At 38.7% G+C, this 23,681-nt stretch overlaps 1 long non-coding RNA gene across 1 annotated transcript in view; it reads right to left on the bottom strand.

The window, feature by feature from the left end:
- Positions 1-278, bottom strand: part of LOC126503159 (uncharacterized) — a 1,076,305-nt gene extending 1,076,027 nt beyond the window's left edge. Inside the window, exon 1 of the long non-coding RNA XR_007592187.1 lies at positions 117-278. This is a non-coding gene — a long non-coding RNA (uncharacterized lncRNA). The remainder of the gene's footprint in view (positions 1-116) is intronic.
- Positions 279-23,681: the final 23,403 nt, after the last annotated feature.

Below are 23,681 nucleotides of genomic sequence, written 5' to 3'. Positions count from 1 at the left end.
ATGATTATCCATTAACAACCTATATTTCCTAATTATACGTTACATTTTTAAATGAACTACACAATCACAATACCTTAATCAAGATCAAAAATACATATACATATAACAAAATTGACCATAAAATCCATACCAATGCAAATTATTCATATCTATATCATATCCCCCTTTAAATGTAAAAGAACATTTATAAACCATATTTGGGAACATGGGCGTAGTTTTTTCTCTCCAAACTGCTTCCTGCTGAATAGGGGCATCATTAATTAGGTCGTTCATGATATAACCTGTGTGCGGGAAGATTCTAGCCTCCGTCCATCCTGTCCGGGAGCAGAGCAGAGTCTCACATTCCAGTCTTTTAAGAGATTATGTGGCCCAGTTTCTATAAAGGTGATTGATTCAGTGTGTCCAAAAGTCAGGTCACAGGAGACCATGCCCACACAAAGGAGAAGGTGTTGTGAGCTATAGAATATTTTCTGCAACTAAAATTTACAACATTCAGACCACTTACATTTTTAAAACATCTTCTATGTTAGAAGAAAAATCCTACTCTACTGTTTCAGTTATACTCAACACAAATTATCAAACAGAGAAGAGAGAGAAAATATCTTTCTTGGTGCTGATAAAGTGTGAAAGCACTAACAAAGAATTTGGAAATAAATATTTTTTTTTTGATTTTCTAGACAAAGTTTCTCCTTAGCTTTTTGGTTCCTGTCCTGGAACTAGCTCTTGTAGACCAGGCTGATCTCAAACTCACAGAGATCTGCCTGCCTCTGCCTCCCGAGTGCTGGGATTAAAGGCATACACCACCACTGCCCGGCTGATGAAAATAAATATTTTTTAACACAGAGCATTTTATATCCAACAGGAAAAAAGTCTCAGTGTAGTTGATTCGTCTTCATTTCCCTACAACTGTGTACAAATGCACAGCTATCAAAAATTTTCCTGCCCTTTGTACATAATGGACTTGTTTGCAAGGAAGTGGCTAAAAGTTCAAAGAATACATTTCCCAGACGCACTTTATCTCAGCTCACAATTCCAGGCTACATTTCATCATCATAGGAAAGTGAAGGCAAGAAGGACTTGAAGTAGTCTCATCTATGTTTGAAAACAAAAGAATGAATGAATGTCTGCCTTTCTCAACTTGAATTTTCCACTTTTATACAAGTCAGGATCCTCTGTCTAGAGATTGGTTCTAACCATAGTGGATGATTCTTCCAGATCTTAGAAATGCATGTTACTATCTTCACAGACATTTGATCAGCTAATGAACCATGTTCATGAGCTCTTCCCTTCTCCTGGACAACTGTAGGGGTGAACACATCGATAGAAGAAACCAAAAACATCCATCACCCAGGAATAATTTCAAAAATAGGTAATTAAACTAGCAAAGGTGGAGGCTCATGTCTCACAGCAAATAGCATTAGCAAATCCAGATGATTCAAGGGGAGCTTGCAATGTTTAGATTCTTTACTGGCTGATAATTGTTGAGTCTGTGAAAATTTTACAAGAGAGGATGACTTATAACATGAATTGACTAGTCTGAGAGGCAGAAGCAAAAAAAAAAATTATAAAATCCGATTGCCTCCAGCTCCTAAATAGGCAAAAGATAAACTCTGAAAAGTCTTTGAACAACAAAAGCCTACTAAGTCATTTCAGTTAAACAGAGTTTAGCCTTATGGAGAAGAAATCTTCAGGAATGTTGCCTGCCTTCTCAGTCAAAATTAACATTTCAGACAGCTTCAGGGTACCCACAGCTTCAGTGAGAAAAACCATAAGGCCTAGAAATCAAAGAAATAATTCAGACTGAAGAACTACAGTTAGGAAGTATCTGGAAGGTAGGAAAGAAAGAGAATTGCTGACAATGAAATAGATTGGAAATAAAACAGATGATTAATCCAAGAAGCCTCAAACAGGTATAGTCTCACAAAAAAAAAAAAAAAAAAAAAAACTTTGATGTGGGCCCTTCAACTATTTTAAGAGGATTTCTTTTGCGCAAAATGGAAGAGGGCAGAGCAAAGTATGGTTCTCCAACAACACCCACTTCAGTTGCACCCAGAAAGACGAGGGACAAGAAAGTGATGCTGATAGTCAAACAGAAAAATGAAAGAGGAAACTCCTCCCAGACTTAGGATCTAGTGCTTGAATAAGTTCCTCTCTTATATGAATCTCACTCACCAAGATTTCATCACTGTTCCAGATAAGTAATTACTATATTTCCCAGTTTGCTTTTTTCCAAATTAAGCAACCACTGTATTTTGTAAATGTGAGCACACAGAGGTGTATTGAGAGACAAGGTACTTTGTATTGTGATGCCCATATCTAGATCTAGCCTACACCTAGGTCTGTTGATAGTGAATGACACTACCCAGAAAAACTGCATTTAGTGGTTAAAAAAAAAAAGAATAAAGTCAAACATTTAGATTATTTCCCCAGAGTGCAGAGTGAATCCCTTATGTATATGGAAAAAATGATGTGATAACTTTAATGATCAACTGGACACAATGTGGAATTACCTGGGAAGAGAGCCTCATTGAGACGCTGCTGTCTAGATCAGTTGAGCCTTTGAGCAAGTTTGTGGAGAACTGTGGCAGAAGGGCACGTCCACAGTGGGTGGCACCATTCCCTAGCCAAGGGATCCTGTATAAAAGTGGAAAATAGAAGCTGAGTTTCGTCATATATGCATGCATTCTTCTGCTTCTGGCCGTAGATGTGGCTGTTTCAAGTTCCTGCTGCCTTGAGTTTCCTACAATTAAGGAATGTTACCTGGAATTATGAGATGAAATAAACCCGCCTCACCTAAGTTAAGTTACTTTTGTCAGAGCATTTTATCACAGCAGTTGGGAATAAAACTAAGAAGCATACCAATGAACATTTGAGAGCGACAAGAATCCTGACAGAGACTGTTAACAAATATTGTGGCTTGTCAGCTCCTGTCAGTCCTTATGAATGGAAGGGAAGAAGAAATAATATCTCTGACTTGTCTTACAAGATTCTGAAAGACCAAAAATCCATTCTCAGTATTTTGCTTTGCTTCAGCCAGCTCTAAGCAAAAGATACAGATTTCTCAAGCATATATGAAACCACCGTGTCTCTGGATTTTCATATAAATCAAAGATGTACACTAACTAGAAAACCCCACATGGAAGAAAAATCAGTGTATATTGTGCTCATTATCTAAAGGAAGAAGGAGTTGTTTTATCATCTATAATTTAGTGATTATAATCTATGCTTCACCATGAAAGCAAAAATATAAGTTTGCTCTGTTGCTTAGAAAAAATCACTGCTAAAATTTTATAAAGGAGGAAAATAAACATAAATACCAAAAACATCATCAAACATGATGGAAACAAAGTAATAATATTTGAAAAACTGTAAAATATCTGACACAGGAAAGTTTGTAAGTTAGCAAAAGAAAATGTCACGCCACAAAACACTAAGGGCTGAGGTCATAGTTAAATCAGTAAAGAGCGGTCACATAAAGATGAGAAGCTGAGTTTGATTTCCAGGAGTGGAGCTGGAATCCGACAAATTGTCAGGCCTTACTAGCCTGCAGGCCCATCCAAGTCTGCAAGCCCCTGGTACCAGCAAAAGACCCTTTCTCAAAAGGGTGGATGGTTTCTGAGTCACAACCCCTGAGGTTGACTTCTGACATTGGCACACACCAGCACACATGTGTGCATGTACTCTCAAACACAAAGATGCATAAATATATGTACACACATGCAGCATTAGATGCACTTAGGAATTGGGTATTCATTTGGAGTCTGAGGAAGCTTATGAAAGAGATCAGAGACAGGGAACCCTTTTAAAACCGGTCTCGCTGAACATAGCAGACAATGAGGACTACTGAGATCTCAAGAACAATGGCAATGGGTTTTTGATCCTACTGTACTTATTGGTTTTGTGGGAGCCTAGGCAGTTTGGATGCTCACCTTACTAGACCTGGATGGAGGTGGGTGGTCCTTGGTCTTCCCACAGGGCAGGGAACCCTGATTGCTCTTTGGGCTGACAAGGGAGGGGGACTTGACTGGGGGAGGGGCAGGGAAAGGGGAGGCAGCGGTGGGGAAGAGACAGAAATCTTTAATTAATTAATTAATTAAATGAAATAAAATAAAATTAATAGAAAGAACAGTCGGACCCCTAGTGGTCACACAACCTAGCCAGCTGTTTCATTTCAGCAGAGACAAGGGTCAACCCTAGGCATAATAGACACTGAGAGTTAAAATTCATTCTTAAAATTGAACAGTAAGACCCTCTCTTGCTACTCCAGCCTCCTTTCCCTTATTGAAGGCACAGGACAGCCAATCTCTGACCCCAACCCAATTGGAGAGATACTTCCTCAAGGAACCAGTTTTACACAGAGACTGCGCTTCCATTTTCTAGCCACCCAAATCTGAAAAATCACACAGAAACTATATTAATTGCCACACTTATTGGCTAATGACTTAAATACATTATTAGCTAGCTCTTACGTCTTAAATTAACCCATTTCTATTGATCTATGTATCTCCACGTGGTTGTGATTTACTGGTAACGTTCTGGCATCTTTCTCCTTTAGAGGCTACATAGTATCTCCTTGACTCCACCTACTCTTTCTATATATCTCTGTTCAGAATTCTCATGTGGCTTCACTCTGCTAAGCCATTGGTCAAAACAGCTTCCTTCATCAACCAATAAAAGCAGCACATATACAAGAGGACAGCCCACATCACCAGTAGCTAGCAAAAGAATTGTGTTAATATGCACAAATAGTTATACAGCTCTGAGTAAAATGTCAACGTTCCACTCAGACACAAGCCAATCTGGATACATTCTACTAGTATACAAAGAATTGAAATCTGTCTTTAGGGCCTCTGTCTTAAACACGAATAAATTATCTGGGAAATTGAGTCAAGATTGTCTGGATAATTGAGATTGGTATCCAACACAAATGAGAAAGATTGCTGCAGACAAATGGCTACAAGAAAGTGAAAAGAAACAAGAATGCCAAAGGAAGAAGAAATCCAACAAACAAAAAATTAAGATCTTTCTATTAGCTACTTCTCATGCCAGTGTGATTAAATATCTGACAGAAACTACTTAAAGAAGAAGTTGACTTTGTCTCATGGTTCCAGAGGCTTGTTCAATGCTGAAGTGCTGGGAGAAGTTTTGGTGAAGGTTTGTATATGTTGGAGACTCCTCACATATGGAGACAGGGAACCAGAAAGAGGTAATGGGGCCCCACGTGAATGTAGCCTTCAAATGCTCAAAACAATTACCTACCTCTGCCAATCGGCTTCCACCTTCTAAAGTCCCACAGCCTTCCAAGAAGTCACAAACTAAGGACCAGTGTTTAGAACATTAACCTATAGGGGACATTCCTAGTATCCAGGGGAACAAATTTTGGGTTAGTCTAGAAAAGATTTTTTTTTCCAGGAAACTAAATTGAGCTTCCTGAGCATGAAGAATATAATGGTAGAAATAAAGAATACAAAGACAAAGTTAGAAAATAAAATGTAGATATTTTGAAAAGAGCGAGGTAAAAGAAAGAACAGAGGTTGGAAACAGGAGAAAAAGGAGGTTCACACAATCAGTCCAGGAGATCAGACCACTGGCTAGTACCTATTCCAGGAAAAGAGTAAAGAGGAAAATGGGAAAAAAATTGTAAGATTCATAATAAAAGTTTCTATGGGCTGAAAAGAACAGGCACAATAATACTAAGTAAATAAACTTCAAAAATACAGTCTTTATTGTGTTTTCAGCTCTCTTTAAGATAAAGAGACCTTAAAACTTCAGAGAGGAAAACAATCTCACACAGGGATTAAAGAATTAGTACAGTAACCCAGGTACCACAAGACCAAGGAGAAGTACTTAAAAATTCACGGAACAAATGAGTTCATTCCAACCTAGGTATGAATTTATTGGTCAGTTGGTAACAATGCATGGTACAATACACTGCATCTCCCAGCTGTGTGGCAAGTTAATCTCCACCTCCGTACAACTGGTTGGTTTGCTTGTCTCTTACATGGATGGCTCGGAGATTATATCCGAGCAGAACCTGGGGTCTGGCCAAGAAAAAGAAGGATGACGGAGATGCAAACACAGAGAACACAACGCAAGGGCAAGTAAAAGTTCCTGTACCAAAACGTAAAGAATGGTGCTGGAAACAGCCTACCTGTAAGAGACCGTTAACAGCAGGTCCTGCTATTAGAAACTGGTCCCTCTGAAACTGGTGGATCAGTGCCAGTAATCAGAAAGTTTGCTTTTAGAGCTGAAAAGGACTTTAGAAAACTTGGATTTTCACATTGTGATGATGACAGGATGGGGATTCACTTTCTTCTTCGGTTAATTGACTAGGTTTGCTTCTCCTCAGAAGCCGCTGTGGAAAGGGCCAGGTCAGCATAACTAGGAAGGGGCGGGTCGGCAGTATGGAGGCGGGGGATGAAGAGTGACTGACGGGAAAGGAGACTGGGATGGGGACAAGACCCTCAAAACAAGGGGACCGAGTTCTTCCAACACGCCTTCCTCTCCTTTCTCATTTGCTTCACTTTGGCTCTGGGCCCAAACCCATTGCCATTGTCAGATTATTTCTGTCACTGATCAGGCATGGGATGGTCTGTTTTTAGCGAGTCTACTGTATAATCGCATTGCTTCTTATTGTGAAGATTTGCAGCCATAGCTGTAAACTTTGTGCAAATTTCGGTTTTCCTTTCAAAAATAATAATTGGTATCTCTCAGTTTACAATGCCTTCTATTTTCGTCCTGGTGAATATTATCCCATAACATGCAGGCAGATTTAGAAAGAATGGGAAGGTTTGTTGCAGACCAACGGACCCTTTCATTTGCCTTTTGTTTGTGATTCTTAAATATGTACTGCTGAAATATGCTTCTTCAGGAGAGCCATAATTTAACTATTTTAATTTGAATTCTGATGCTTTCTCCAGTCTACAGTTCTGTGTGACTACAGCCTTTGTAAATCTTCCTCTTCAAGAAAGTGCTGAGGTTTAAGACTCTGCCGGCTCTTTTCTGTACACACGATACCTTGTATATAGTTGAGCCCATTATCTTTTGTTAATAACCTAATCCTGTATTCCAGCCCCCTCCAAAAGACCTATTAAAGAGCAAGCAGTGTAGTTCTAAATAGCCTGCTGCTTCTTTTTTTTAAGCTTAAAACTTGTTTAACTTTTACTGTTTGTCTTTTTCCAATATGCGTGTGCTCAGAATGCATATAAGAAGATTATACCATGAATTAATCTGTTATTTTTAATCTTTTACTAATCCTTATGAGATAAACATACAATTTATTAGCATCCCATATTTTTTTCCTATTGGGGAAAAGACACGTTCATGTTATTACTTGTTTTCTTTTAAAAACAACTAGTAGCATTCGAAAGGATATTTTTCACCTGGGATGATTTGATGCTAAAAATGTAAGATGCAGTCTTCAGGAAGAAGCAGAAATAGTATGAAACTAAGCTACCGTACATCTCCATGTTTCTGTAGTGGTTTAAAGATGGTTCCAGACATGCCATAGCCACTGTTCTTCACAACTCCCTCATTACATGGGTGGAAGAGAAAGGAAACTGCATTTTGCAAATACAAAACTGAACTTAGAGTTACTGAGATTCACTGCAGTCAAGAAAAAAAATGGGATTTCACCCCAAATCATTTTTCAGTCATTCTTCAGTCGGCTATTAGGTCTCTGAGTGTGTGTGTCCTGGGACAAATTGGGGGAGATTCCTTTTTGCATGTAGTTTTCAGAGGATTCTGTCCATGGTCAGCCTGCTGTGCTGTTTCTAGTAGTCGGGATGCAGATATCATGGCAAACTGTGCAGAAGCAAACTTCATGTCATGCAGCTAGGAAGAGAGAAGTAAGAGAAGGGCACAGCAAGCTTTAAGCATGTTGTGTCCTCCAACAGGGAGCCACCTCCTAAACTCTCCTCCACTTGCCACCTTCAATAATGCCACCAGCTGGGGCCAAGTCTCCAAAACATGAGCTTTCACTGGACATTGCAGACTCAAACAATAATATTGGGGTAAAACAAAATTCTTAAAGTAGAAATCTAAAGGACTTCATTTATTAAAAAAAACATTAAAAATCATTGTAAATCGAAATAAGAAATTGTTAACCATGTTATTATTGGATATAAGGAAATTCCTTGGAAGAAGAGCTATTTAAAGGGATACATCTGTTTTCTAGAATAGACATGACACCTAATTTGATGTCGAACATTATTTTCTCTTATGAATACAAAAATATGACAAAACATTGTATAATATTTTAATTAAAAAATTTAAGTACCTCTCTTCATATTGGCTTAGCACAATGGGTTTTATTTTTGCAAATATCCATTTTGACTTTCCCACTTCCATAAAGAGTTTATATTTTTATAATTTTGGTAAATGTGTTATTGCATGTTTCACTTAATGTTATATTAAACACAGTTTCCATGATACTACCCTGGATAATATTATAATGACTATATTGTATATAGTTTTTTCCTTTTATTGAAAAAAAGGACAATGATTCTGAAAATATGAATGATTTAAACTCATGAAACCATTTTGCTTCTCAAAAAAGGTTGGAACATTTACAGGCTCAGTAGTAATGTGAGCTCACACTTCCACCAGCAGATGTTCGTGATTTTAGTTCCCCAGGCCAAACACATTGCTAACGTTCTTGACTCCTCTCTTTGTTTCATCAGCAAATTCTGTTATATCTGTCTTTAAAAGACGTATCCTGAACTGAACTTTTTACTCGATGCTCTTAAATTCGTGCAGCTCTTTAAATATATCATTTTGCCTATTATCCCTGGTGAGCCAGATCAATGAGTGTGAGTTCTGTGCTCCCAGTGAAGTTATTGTTTTCCAAGTGTCATTCTCTTTTCACCTACAAGTCCATCTCCTCATCTCACTAAACTGAAGAACCAAGTGAAGCGATGCCTCCAGACAGAAGTCCTTTTTTTATAGATGCTGAGGATTTCTCTGCCACTTGAACACAGTGCTTTTTACTATAGGAATATATGGTGTTCACCTTTAAATCATTATCTGAAAAAATACAGATGCTAAAGGAACAATCCTAGCCTGATTCTAGTGTGCACAGGACCCAGCATGATCAAATGCGTGAGAAGCACAGCATAATGCAAGTCAATGGGGTGGAAAATAAGAGGCCAGCAGAATGAAACTCATTTAATGAGGATAAAGTCTGTGTTTAGGGGATGAGAGTACTGCTGATTGAAAAGTACTCTGAATGTATTTAATATACTGAAATGTACAGTTAAATATGATTGAAATTGAAATTAACAAATAATTAAAGACCAAAAAAATTACCAAAGTACACGCTTGAGAATAACCCTGGAACTGGGTTATGAAAGACTATGAAAGGCATCATGAGAGAGAAATTTGATAACTTGTATTTGTTCTCACATTTTTATAACTTGCAGGTACACACCTTAATAACTTGTATTAGTATTTTACTGAAATTTGTTTGGTGAGACTGTCCTTTTAAACTGACAAAACCTCTCAGCTGTCAAACTGCATCAGAGATCTTTGAGAAGAATAAAATTTTACTTGAGCTATTGATCCAAAAGTGACAGAAAACTTACTTGGTTGACTACCTAGAGACATTCCTCAGGGTCCTCTATTGTCATTGAGGGTCATATTCGTCTTTTGCTGTTTAGCACAAAGCCTGCCAGATTTTAGAAGATCTTGTGGTTTGGAAATCTGTAGGAAGACAAACCTACCTTGACCCGAGCAGCTAGGCCATCAATTCCAGTAATCTCTCCACATCTGGAGATCTTTAGTTTAGATGAAAAGCAGTTTTCCCCAGTGGTCAGCACTTGGAAGTTGATGAAGCAAATTGCAAATGGATGTTGTTCTGTGCCCATTTGTCTTCTGTGTTCTTTAGAGAAAATTGAGTGCTACCGGGAGCCAACCTGTCTCTGTTATGAAAAGGCTTTTAATAATTAAACAATTAAATGCTGTATTCCTCAGATCGCTGAGCAGTTGAGGGCTGTTTATTGGGGATAGATAAGTTATAGCTACAGTATAGTCTCTGCCCTGAGAGCTGGGTCCAAGCTTGACTGTAATGGCTCTCAACTTAACAAGTGAGATTTATACTTGTGAAAGACAAAGAAGGAAAAAACTGTTTGCAATAGAACCTTAACAGTGGAACTGACAATAGTAGATAACAGCTTAATATATTTTAAAGCAGGGTTGGATTACATATACAGTATTTTTTATAAGAGACTTAAAAAGTACATACCAATTTAAAACATGATACTTATTGCTTTGTAGTCTGGAATGAGATATAATGAACAGACAATTATTTAACATTTAACAGTAAATATACATGCATTTACACCCAGTTGAATTTGAGTTTTATACACATATAGTTAAATAAAAAGTGAGTAAAAGGAAGCTGGCTAGGGGCGGGACCTTATGTGGAGAGCCTACTGCTGGAGCTCTTTGCCTAGGGGCAGAACCTCTGGCTCCTCCCCTTGTTAAGCTCAAGGAAAATGGCAGCAGCCATGGTTGTCCACATGGTGTGACTGTTTAAATTTAGCTGTCTGCTGGTAGAAATTAGAAACGTGGTTGGTTTTCCATAGCTGAAAACTTGAGAACAGCAAAAATGGCACAAACCCCAGGGCAACTAGCTGAAGGACCTAGATTCAATCCCCAGCACCCACACAGTAGCTCACAATTATCTGAAACTCCAGTTTCAGGGGACCCTACACCGTAACACAGACATACACGCAGGCAAACACTAATACACAGAAAATAAAAATAAATTATTGCCAGGTGGTGGTGGCACACGCCTTTATTCCCAGCACTCGGGAAGCAGAGGCAGGTTGATCTCTTTGAGTTCAAGGCCAGTCTGGTCTATAAGAGCTAGTTCCAGGAAAGGCTCCAAAGCTACAGGGAAGCCCTGTTTTGAAAAACCACTCACACACACACACACACACACACACACACACACACACACACAACAATGAGGCCCTGATCACATCTAGAAACTGGTCAAGTAGTTTGCCTTTGCAATGTAACTGATGAAAATTAGAGCTTTCAAGGCAGGTGCTCATCACGACTCTGTTTGCTCTGCATCTCATCTCACTGCCTTCTCAACTTGATCCCATTCGAGAAGCTCTGACACTGTGGGGGCTCCTTCATGAGGAGTGCTCCTACCTTAGGTCTAGATGCCATTTATTCACACAGATTCCTCTTGCTTTCTTCCCTCACCTCCTTCAGCGTTTTTGCTCAACCTGCACATTTTCTTTTTTTTTTTTGTTGTTTTTTTTAATTTATTTATTTAAGATTTCTGTCTCTTCCCTGCCACCGCCTCCCCTTTCCCTCCCCCTCCCCCAACCAAGTCCCCCTCCCTCGTCAGCCCAAAGAGCAATCAGGGTTCCCTGCCCTGTGGGAAGTCCAAGGACCACCCACCTCCATCCAGGTCAACCTGCACATTTTCAACGATATCTTTACTAGCAATCCCAGATAAATGTTTGATGCACACCAGATCCCAACTCTTCTTGCTTTTTCTTCTATATCACTTACTTTCTTCTAATTATACAGTATACTGATTTTATATATTTCTTCTATCTTCCATTATAACACAAATTCCATAAAATGGAGACTTTTCTATCTTAATGACAGTTGTTTTCCCCGAATCTAGTTTCTCGTCTTAACATAATTGTATGTACTGTGAATGAATTGCATTTATTCATTATCTATGTTTAACCCTTAGCTTCTTACCAGATAGAAAGGCCATTACCTTTTTATTTTAATTTGTGATGCATTTTAAATAATTTTGAGCATCTTCATTGGCTTTGTAGAAACTACCACTTTGAAAAACTTCATGATGAGGTGCATGTGCCTTTAGTCCCAACATTCAGGAGTCCCATCATGAGTTGAGATCATCTTGTGTAAGACCCCAGTAGAAGAAAGAATTGTTCTCATATGTATAACTTATAGTTATAGAAATAAATTTGAGGAAGACACACAAAATATAGAAATATAATAAAGATTTCCATATATATAGATTATTATCCACAAAATATATAGATTATTATCCACCAAAATCTTGGTAGGATTTTGAAATCCTACCAAGAGATGAATTCTATCCAAGTGGGCTATAGAAAAAAAATTCAAGTCATCTTGTTTTATAAATTCTGTAACCAGAAACTAAAATGTCTGTTGATAGGATGAGCTTCCAGCCTACATTTAGTAATGTGCTTTAAAACCTCACAGAAATATTTATTTTGGAGGTGATACTGGGGAGCAGGGAGTACCAAAAAGTTATACCAAAATGGATGCTTTCAATTATAGAGTAAGTAAACTTCGGTGAACTTTTTCTCTCAAAATACAAGCATCTTTGTTATCTGCAGACAGTTTGCACATTGCTGCATTCCAGTGATAACCCACACCTCCAAAAATCCATTCAAGTGATAATGACCTCACTAGAGCTGATACAGAAGGGCACCTTGAAAACTAAATTTGCAGGGAAAATAAATATATTATCAAAACAAGCCTACATCCAAAGACAAAAGAAAGAAAGAAAACCCATGTACAATTTCTCCAACTTAGTTAGAAAATGTGTTTCTCACAGAGGCCTAGGTTAGCATTGCTAAAATCACCTTAGATATAAACCAACATTGACCAAATAAATAAATACAGTGCTAAGCAGAAAGCCAGAGTCTTTCCTGTCAGGGAACGAAATTCCAAAGAAATACAAGAACTGGATTGGAATAAGAGGTATCAAAATTGTAGCTTTCAAGGGATAAACAGATATGCAAATGGATACAGGTGCAAGTCATATAAGCACACACATGTACACCTAAATACATAAACGTTTTCTAGTTTTGTTTACTGAAAGGGCTTAGAAACATTGGTGCCCAAGCAGCTGTGATCATTTCGGTTTCCAAACACCATTTTCCATTTAAGATACCTTAAATATGTGATTAATCCCTAGGCTGGGACACGGACGCTATTATATGAGCCTAAACACAGGAAGCAACCACATGACCTCTTAATGGCCAGAACAAGAAAACTAGAACAACAAAATAAACAATAACATTGAACGAAAACTCATGATAAAGCCCTCTCTTACCATCTCTTCAGTCCTTGTCTACTCTCACTGCTTGAGAAAGATCCACTTTATTCTGGAATAAATTCTGTCTAGCTTCTACACTAAATATAACAATAACCAAAAAATTTTAAACCATAGAATAAGTAAACACTCATCAATCTGTGCTGATATATAAACCACAGTAAAAACATAAATGGGAGGGAGGGCATACCTCTTCCCTAGTTCCCACACAGTCTCTTTCTTTCTTGAGACAGCGTTCAGTAGCATGATTCCCTCTGTGCCACTATTACCACACTCCACACCTAGCATCTCCTAGAATTCTTTCACAGAATTCTAGAAAGCCAACATAAAAACCCAGAGTGGCTCAGCCACTGCCCTCAGTTCTCTGTCTTCTCTCCTGGACAGTGGCTATTCTTCTGCCCTGCTTGTGTTGGGCCTCCAGAGACAATAGACTTTGGTTCTTTCTTGCCCAGCAGCAGGAGTGGCCTATAGGAAGCCACCTGTGCTGGCTCTAGGACGGGACTCATTAGAGAAAACAAAGGAAGCACGCATACCTACTGCTGACTCTTCTCCTGTTGTCACTCTCTTTGTGCTATTGTTTATCGTCCACAACCGGAAAACTGCTTCGACCTCCATTTGACTTTCTCCTATGTGCCCCTGTATTCTCAACCTACTGCTGACCAGGAAAGAGTGACATTTTCCCATAGCTCCCCCCTTGCGACGGCATGATTGACAACAGCTCGAGCACTCTTATCTGATCCCTGGAATCCCAGGACCAAACTCTGCTCCAGCTTCCCATTCTCACAACACATTTGCCACCCATATCCCGTCTGAGAGAGCTGTCACCAGACCAACGTGTACCTCAGACTGCACAGCAGCCGCAACACATAATTTACCAGAAGAGACACAGAAAACAAGAACTGTGCCATGCCCAGTGGGTGGGTTAATGGTACAAAGACAGATGGTCACACACTGACTGATGAGCCTGAGGAAGCACAGAGAATGTGAGCTATGGGCCCCAAACTGCGACACAAGAGAAGGGCAGGAAAGGGGTCTTTTTTGCTTGGGCTGCAAAGAATGCCAAGACCATCACTGGAACCAGAAAACCACCACTCCGTGAAAATAGATGTTGCAGTGCGCATCTAAATGGCTGCCGTTAACTAACCCGGGAGCAGTAGCCAGCAAAAACAGATTGTCTCGTTGGCCAGCCAAGACTCTCAGCCAAAGTCAAGAATCAGAGAGGTTCATTTCTCATATCTTTTCCGATTGAACAGCATATTAAAGTAATTCCAGAAAAGTGAGAAGCTCATCTTGGAAGAATATAATCATTGCTATTAACTCCAACGCACTCAGGGCTTCATCGAGCATTACAGACCCCCGCCGCCCTGGGACGAAACACTTGGGTAAGTTTTCCAGTTCCCTCTGCAGGTTAAATGCATTGTCCACAGTTACAGAGCACACTATACACAAAAGCAGGGGTAAAATAGTTGCCTCTTGAGCTTCTAATTCATTGCATTTGTTTAAACTAAGTTTGCTGTTTCCTAAGAAAAGAAACACCAAGCTTATTCCAAATACATAGCATTTTTAAAGAGCCAGCCAAAGCTAGAGTAAGATAGCAAACAGCTATATTTTGCATGTCGCACAGAATCATGCTTTCCTAAATTTCCTCATAAAAATCACTAAATTAAAAAAATCAGCTTCATGCTGGATTTTAGTGATGAAATGCTAAATTGAAATAGTGTTTCAAATTCCCAACAGCTAGCTCTATTGCCTACTGCCTATCATCAACCTACTGCCCAGGCACTGGGGAGAGTTTCACCCCACCCATCAGTCATGTCATAAGACATCTGGTCTTCAGGGGCATAAAGGGATTTGGGTCTTCATTTTATGCTTCTGTAACCGTGTTGTGCCGTGGTAGGCAGATGGCCTTTTACAGCAAAATGACCACATATCTATATGGTATCTTCTGTTATCAGGCATCCTAGTCCATGTTACAGGATGAGAGTCATAAAAAGTGTCCCAGATGAGTGCTCTCCTGCCTCTGATATATGGTCAGATCAAAACTGAATTGGCTATGGACCAACTTCCAAATCAAAGAACAGATAACCTACAGAATTCAAAATGATATGCAGCTAAATTGTGTTTCCAGGCATGAAGATGGCATTCCCAGCCTGGTTATGTTTTTGGTTTCATCAGAAACACCCAGCCCCACAGCGGTGCGCTGAAGTTGGTGCTGAAATGACATATTCCACAAAATGACTTAAATTCCACGTGTGGCTTCAGTGAAAATGTGGTGTCTTGTTCTGTGTTGTGGGCTCTCACACATTTGTACAAATGCCTGATTGTGCACACATCTTTTGAGAAGCTTCTTGAAAATAGAAAACTACTTAATTTAAAAGTGTAGTTGCCTCAAGGGTGGAAAATGCACAATGCCTTCTTCAACATTACACCTTACGTGTTGGAGGAAACTCTTGCTCTCCCATCATGCATTTTGAGACCAGTTCTCTTCACTGAGGGTCATTTCGGACCTCTGCCAACTTTGGAGAGCTTCTCCCACTTCAGGGGCCTCTTGGTCCGGGTCTGGAGGTTCTTTGTCTTCATTCCTATGATCTTCCTCCTTAGACACTAATTATCTGCAAGAAGTGGATGCATGCAGATCCCTTCTGGGCTTCAAAATTCCACCAAAATGTTCTAATGCTCTATCTCTGATAGATATCTATAAATTCCACACTTTTTTTTTCAATCATCCAAATGTATCTTTGTTGCCCTTCTTCCCCTTGTTCCCTATGGACAGTCTTCTTCACTTAAAAGACTAAATTTTAAGAAAGTCTCTATGTTCATTACAGCAATTACCTGCTATTCTTGTATTTTTCTTCTTATTGTTATTATATTAATATGTATACTATAGAGTAAGCCAGACACTTTGGATGTATTACTTAATAGTCAAATAAGCATGCTAATCTCATTTGAATTTTTCAAATCAGAGAACTATGGACCAAACACAGAATTGAAACAATTTACAAAAGCAATAGAGCTAGTAACAAGTTGCAGGGCTGCACAGCTCTAAGACACTCAACTTTTGAGTCTCATGGGACTCTCACTGTCATTTCTACTATTACTTCATCAGCTTGTTTCTCCCACCACCCTGGGTAACACATCCCAGGAAGTAGTCTCCATTACTTCTAGTTTTTATCCTCAGCTCAGCCTCCTAAGTCTTATTATACCATTACCTGACTTTTTGTATCTATACTGAGCCACTTTAAGTTTCAGATACATTTTTTTTACTATTCTGATTTAATAGCACTAATGCACAGCCTGATGGGTAATAAATCTCCGATTTTATCTCCAAGTTGACTGTTAATATAATACTATTTTTGATTATAGAAGTAGGATTTGAGGTTAAATATAGGACACAGAAAACCAATAGTTTATTTTCACATACTAAAGAGAACATTTGCTAAATGATTGTCAATCCCTAGACTCTGTAGATGAACCAACCATTCTAGGGGCTTCTGATCACTTGTAATTTTGAACCAAGCAAGCAAAACAGAATGAATATATAAACACGTGTACTATTTCTCAACCAAAGGACTCCATAAAATTATAAAGTTAGTTCTCCAAATATATGCCCTACCACAACAACTAGCATATGAATACTGGAAAAACATATTTGTCCCTGAGAAAACAATGACATTCATTTCCTCTACTAAACAACAGCTCACAGAAAATAAAGAAGTTAATTTTGGAAGGCATATCGAAATTCATAGTGAATTGTCATATACAATGTACTGCTGGAAAGACAAAAAAAGCAATATACTGGCTAAAGTATATTGCAAGATGGGCACCTATGTTTTCAATATTATCCTATGCTAGAGAGAGTTCAGGGTTCTTGGGTCAGGGTTTGCTAATGTTATGAATCACCATCTCCTTGACTTACCAAGAAACACAGGCTTTATCAGAGAATATACATCTCCACCATCAAATGTCCTTGAGTGCTTATTTATATAACATTTATGACTCCTGAATTCTGTCTAAATAAAGTTTTCAATGAAGATCTTAAATAAATAACTTTGAAAGCTAGTCTAAGATACTTTCCCCTTTAAGTAACCAGGATTTCTATCTCATCCTTCTAGGAGTTCTTAATAGTAAAAAGTAGTGTCTCACATAGAATGTAAGACAATGACATCAACCCTATGATTCCCCTTTGCTGGCTGAGACACACGATGTATTTCTGCTCCACTGTCCAGCCATCATTTTTCTTATCTTAATCACAATGCAATGTCCAGGAACACTTCCTCCAACAAGGCCACACCTCATAATAGTGACACTGCATTTGGAGACCATCTTCTTTCAACGTACCACACCCTTCTTCTGAGATAGTCCCTGAGCCTTAGGTGCAGGAGTTGTCTTGAGGCTGGATACCCCAGAATCGCTTATTCCCAGTTGTTGCTTTCTGAATGGTCTCGTCTGTTGCAAAAAGAAGCCTCTTTGATGAAGGGTGAGAACTACACTTATTCATGGGTCTAAGCATAAATATTTAGAGTGCAGTTAGGAATTATGCTGGTTTAGTAAAGAGGCAGGTCTTCCAAAGAGAAGATTGTAAGAACAGTCACCAGTTGACTTCCAAACAAACAACAAAATAGTTCTAAAAGAAAACACATAAAGTAACGGAAATAGAATGATAAAACGTCTTCAGACAGATAAAGCCTAAGAGATTTATCAGTAGCGGGTGATTCTGTGGAATATTATTAATGAAATGCATTTTCCAGAGAGCATATTGCCGGGGTGTGGGCCTATAGCTAGAAATACACTAATTAATAGGAAATTGCAAGATTCTCAGGGCAAGATGGGAAAAACCCTCAGCAAGGGGATCTAATTTCTTTTGAGTTCTTTTTAAAATATAATATAAAAGCATACAGATTCACCTCATGGTACAGAAGCACTGAGAGATAACAGCAGGACTCCAGAACAAAGCATCAGCCCAGAGGAATCAAAGTACCCTCCCGTCCATCTCAAGGTTCTCAGTTATGCCTTCGGTAAAAACTCCCACTAGGTCAATGAAAATCCCCCAATTCAATACATAGTATTGCTCTTCAGAGACATTCAGAACTTGAAGTTCACAAAAAAAGCTAATAATTAACCTGGATCAAATGCTATTTTATATATGCATATTTCTATATTGCTTGAATATTTTCACAATTCCATAGCAATAAGATCTTCTACTTCAATCTCACTGGTGAGTCCTGGGGTAGCTTGGCAAACTCTGAAAAAGCTGTTCACCACTCACAATATACAGAATGTTGATCCAGAAAACAAGATGCGAAGCCCAAAGGAACTATTTGGAAATAATCCAAAATTAGTGCCACCGTCTGCCTCTTTTTCTAAAAATGCCATGCTACCCACCCGGCTTAATAAAAACTGGAAAAATATAAGACTGTTGAAAGGCAACCTGTGTCATCATATTTTTATTCTTCTTGTCCAGATGATACCATTATAGACTGTTCCTTGGTTTCTGACAATTCATAACAGAAAGTCAAGAACTTGGACTCTATAACAGAAAGCCATGGACTTAGTTTAGGAATCAAGGCAGTTTCCCACCTTTCACAGCATCCATTTTTCACAGGACTTAAAACTTTGAGTTATCTGGGACTTCAGTTTCTTCCTTATTCCTCCAATTTTGTCAACAAGTTTTGCCTGTCTTGATCACTGAACCTTGCTCTCCTGACCTCCTGCTGACCACTCTCCTTAGTATATTAGTAAAATAATGGTCAACATAGCAGAGGCCAAAGAGAGCCCATGCTTAGTTGGGCAATCATGAATAAGAAAACTAGTATTTTTGTTAGATCTCTGTGAGGAACGCTATCTCAAAAACCAACCAACCAACCAACAAAACAAACAAAATACAATCACCTGCCATTTTAGACATAAAACCAATGAATCTGCAAAATAAGACTGAGATGGCTTTTTGTTTTCACCCAGGGAAGACAAAAACTAAAATATGGCTTTTGGCCGAGTGTATCTAGTTTCACGGAGTTAGTTGATGGCATTTTTCTGCAACAGTAGAAAATGTTATAGAAGGAAGCAGAGGAGAAAAGTTAAGTGATGCCTTTTAAACAGTTTCTGACAGTGAACCTCGTGAGAACTTACAATGGACCATTAGAAAAGCATCAAGGCAGAGCACTTGGGTCAATGATGGCATCCACTCCAGTTGCTGGGTCACGGCTATAGGGAAGCATGGATGACTAGAGTAGTGGATTACAGCTAGATTCACAACAAAAAGAAAAAAGTTGTTGTCATGAAAAGACAACCCAATAATGTTACCAACTTTAACTTGATAACATAAAATATTAGGATAAACGTCTTAAGTTTTTTTTTTTTTTTTGAAGGAACTTATAAGAGAAAATGTGAGATTTGGCATCAGCATGTAGCTAAATGAGCTTCGCCTTTGAATAAGTCTACTGAAATTGATTCCATAACTTTATTGATTTGCATAAAGAAAAAAAAACTAGAGCGAAGGTCAAGCTAAGTCTGCAGGTATGGGAAGTCTTAAAGAAGACAGGAGATGAACAGAAGCTCCACTCTCCAGAAGATGGCATAAAAGATTATGCCAAGTAGCCTGGGGGAGGCGTCATATCAAAAACGCTTACATTGGGGCACTTTAAGTAAATGATTTAACATGGCTATAAATGGGAGCACCTTGAGTTTAAGTGTAAATATAAATATGCCAACCATTAAATTTCTACGTAAACATAAAAATGACCAAGCTAAATTACATCATGCCCAAAGGCATTTCCCCTGAGATCTCTTCATTAGGTGAAACTAAACAAGGCAATAAAACAAGGAAGAGCTCCTTTACGAGTACGTACTGCTGGACGTCATGCATAGGAGTTTCTCACATGTGTTGTTTCATTGATGCTTGAAACTTATGAGCTCACCATTTATCAATGAGTGTACGAGGCACACAGAGAGGTTACATTAGACACAGAGCAGAGACCAGAGAATAAGGCGAATGCTATCCAAAGCCTGTGCTGGCAAGCATCTTCTACAGTATGTAGATGCTTGGTTTCCTGTGACATGAGCCGCAATGGGGAAAAAGGCAAGACTAGGGCAAAATCCCAAGGAAGAGGGTTAACTGTGTTTATATTTGACTCATACAATAGAGAACACAAAATGATGATTTTTTTAAAAAAAAAATACATTCAAGTTGTTATTATCTCATGTGAAAGAAATTCAGTTCTTGGCAGTTCTGTGCTCGAGGACTAGCCTCACATTGGTTGGCAAGCATTTTCCAGTCTTACTGGTCCACCAGCTTTACTAGGTGCCCAGTGTTTGGACTCTAGTTAGGAGCTGGTAGTAGAAGAAGAAAAGAAAAAAAAAAACCACGGCAAGTGGCACCTGGACTGATTTCTAAGAAGCTTCCCAGGAGTGACTCTCCAGAGATTGTACTTGAAGTTGTTGGTCAGAAGAAAGAAGCGTCTGGCCATGCAGTAATGAAGAGAGATGTCATTGTCTGCACAACTGTGTGCCTTAGCAAACAGAAGAAGACAGATCTGGAGATGGCAAGTGCAGAATCTTGGCTCTGTTTTCAGGTTTGAAAATGTGTTGGGGGAATGAAGAGGCTGTTAATGTTCAGATTCTTTGGATGGAGAGGAGGGTGTTAAATATCATTAGCAGTAATGGGATAGAAAGCAGGAGGAGAAACACACTCGGGGACGGGCAGAGAGGGAAATGGATGAAAGCGACTGTAGAATCGTTGTAAAACAGTTGGATTGTGAATGGAAATTAAACAAGCCATTACAATAATGGAATTTTGAAATCTTTGTTACTGTAGAAATATGATAGTAATTCTAAATTACTTTAACTCATGCAAATAAGAGACATATGAAATATTCAAATAAATTTAAGTATTTCTCCGTAGGAGTATACTCTGAAAATGTAAGTTCCTCAAAGCAACAATAAACATTCTGACCATTATTCTCTGGTCTTAATGGTGACTGTACTTAAAATAATACTTTAATTTTCTCCAGAGATTGAGAAGAACAAGTCGGGAAAAGAAATAGAATGACCGTGAATATCTAGAGCAGCCAGACCCTAGAATAAGTAACTCTCTAATTCCTGAGCCACAGAAGTAAGTAAAACAGCCTGAAAGTCTGTCATGGGATCACATGGGCACGGAGTGAATCATCCCCCTGAGTGATTCGTTCCCTGAGAGACCCTGTGTCTTCCTCCCAGTTCCTCCTGGACGGAGCAACCGACCTAGGAAAGTCTGATTTTTGCCAGAAGTACAGATCTCATCATTTGCTGCAAGAAATAGAAAGATGCTGAGTCAGATCTTATGACACCTTAGCCAAGATTTTCAGAGGAGGGGCTGTGTTCTCCTCTCCCTTTCCTGGCCATCAGCGGTCATGGAACAGTTTCTTTCTCCTCAGAGTATTCTGCTTCTATCAGAAGGTTATACCTACTTAAGAAGCCAAAGAGTACTTCCTCAGCATTTGTATTTCTGGCCTGAAATGGAAGAGGATGGAAAATTCCCCAGACAGGGCCCACCCAGACACATCCACCATCGCCAAACTGAAGCCCTGCAGGCTATATCCATCTTTTCATCTTCTAATACCTGAAATTCCAGGCGATTTTGAGTCTTCCAAGAATGCTTTGTAAGGTAATCCCATCAATTTAGCAATTGATGGCACACTGGTTGTGCAGGATCTTATGAAAAGACAGGTTTTTCAGGTAAAAATTATTCATAAATGCTTTAGTTATATTTATAAAATATAATATTTTCAGTTACTACTAATACCCTAATATTATTCTTGATATATTAGTGTTTGATACTAACTTCTTTACCCATATTAGTAAAGAATTTGTTAATTATACATCTATAAATCCTATATTTTATATATAAGCCTTTCTTTCTCTAGACTTAACTCTGCTTTGGATTTGAATTATGCACTGAAAGCTTGATCCCCAGCTAGTGACATTATTTGGAGATGATTAAAATGCTACTTTATCTCATCAATGAATAGTTGAATGAGCTATTGGTAGATACATTAATTAATTACTTGACAGGTGCAATTAATTAATGTAATAAGTTGGTTAATTAGGTGCATTAATTAATTATTGTTGTGATAAAGCACTCTGACGAAGGCAACTTAAGGAAGAAAGGGTTTCTTTTGGCTTATGGCTGCAGAGGGATACAATCATTGCAGAGAAGGCACAGCCAAGAGATAGCATGATCTCAAGAGAATGCTGCCTGACCACAGTTCACCCACATACAGGAAAGAGAGAGAGGAAAAACAAATTGGGGGGAAGCAATAACCCCTCAAAAACTTCCCCAGTGACATACTTCTTCCAGGAGGCTCCACCTCTGAAAAGTTCCATAACTGCCCCAACTGTGTACCAAAGTTCAAATACATGAAGCTACGGAGGGCATTCCTCATCGAGACCACAACAGGAAGTGGGGGTCACCGGGGACATGACTTTAAAGGGGTTATATTTTGTTTCTGGCCTCAATTTTCTTACTTCGTTTCATGAAGTAAATATGTAGTCATGGAGTCAATAATCCTTCTTTGCCACACCCCTGCTACCATGATGATCTTCCCTTCCTCAAGGCTAAAACCACAGAGGTAGACTACTGTGGATTGAAACCTCTGAATCATGGGTCAAAATAAATGCCTTCCTGTCAGTTAATATTCCGATAAAGAAAGAAGAAAGTTACAACTGTGGTACAGATTCAAGGACGGCTGACAAATTAGAACATCTTGACTGTGGAAAGTTAGAATACTGTAGATTCAGAGCCAAAGCTGTTCTTAGCCTTGCTTGTTAGCTATTGATTGTCTGTTGACTATTGGGTAAAGAATTCAGAATCTAATCTTCGTAGGATATCTCTAGCTTTAACAAATCTAAAACTCAATATTGTCATCTAATAACACCTAAGAACTGTTTCTCCTTCTTTGCAGTAAGCCACCTGTCTATACTCCTCATTTGGTAATGCCCTGATTTATGGCTTTCTTTGTCATGTGACAAAAGGTTCACGTAGTTACCTACACATTGGAACATATTGTTGGGTATAATTTGAATCCATGTTTATAGACCATGGCCACTGATATTTGGCTCAATAACAAGCTTTCTCTTACTCTCTTTGAGATGAGAATTGTGTTTGCATTGATAACACCTTTAGGTTAATCCCCTCAGGCATTTTGTCACAGCCAACACCACGCTACCTTGTTGAGGGATTTATTCCCAATAGCCTTTTGGATACCAGTCACTTAGGGTGTGGTCCCTCTCTCTCTATGGGTGGTCAGAGTTCAGTTCACAGCTTCCAGCACTCACAGAGGACTGTTGCTATCCTTTTTGTGATTTTTCCCCAAATAAATAAATATTTGTTATTTTTTATTTCAGGCTTTTGTGGACCTCTTTAATTATGCCTACACTACCTAACATTTTCTTTCCTAGGTCTTTCTGAGGTGATAGTACTATGTCTATGCTGTGGCCAAGTGCCAGCACTAAGGCACTTAGACAGTTAAAGGAAAACCCATCAGAAAGAGGGGAAAAAAAATGAAACAGGAAGGAAGAATAGAGCTGAAAGAATCAAGGAAAACTTAATTTTCTTAATTTTTAAATG

Source organism: Alexandromys fortis, unplaced genomic scaffold, assembly GCF_014885135.2.
Source record: "Alexandromys fortis isolate MF-2015 unplaced genomic scaffold, M_Fortis_MF-2015_v1.1 scaffold_43, whole genome shotgun sequence".
NCBI classification, from domain to species: domain Eukaryota; kingdom Metazoa; phylum Chordata; class Mammalia; order Rodentia; family Cricetidae; genus Alexandromys; species Alexandromys fortis.
The sequence above is the reverse complement of the archived record's forward strand: the minus strand, read 5'-3'. Positions and strand labels throughout refer to the sequence as shown.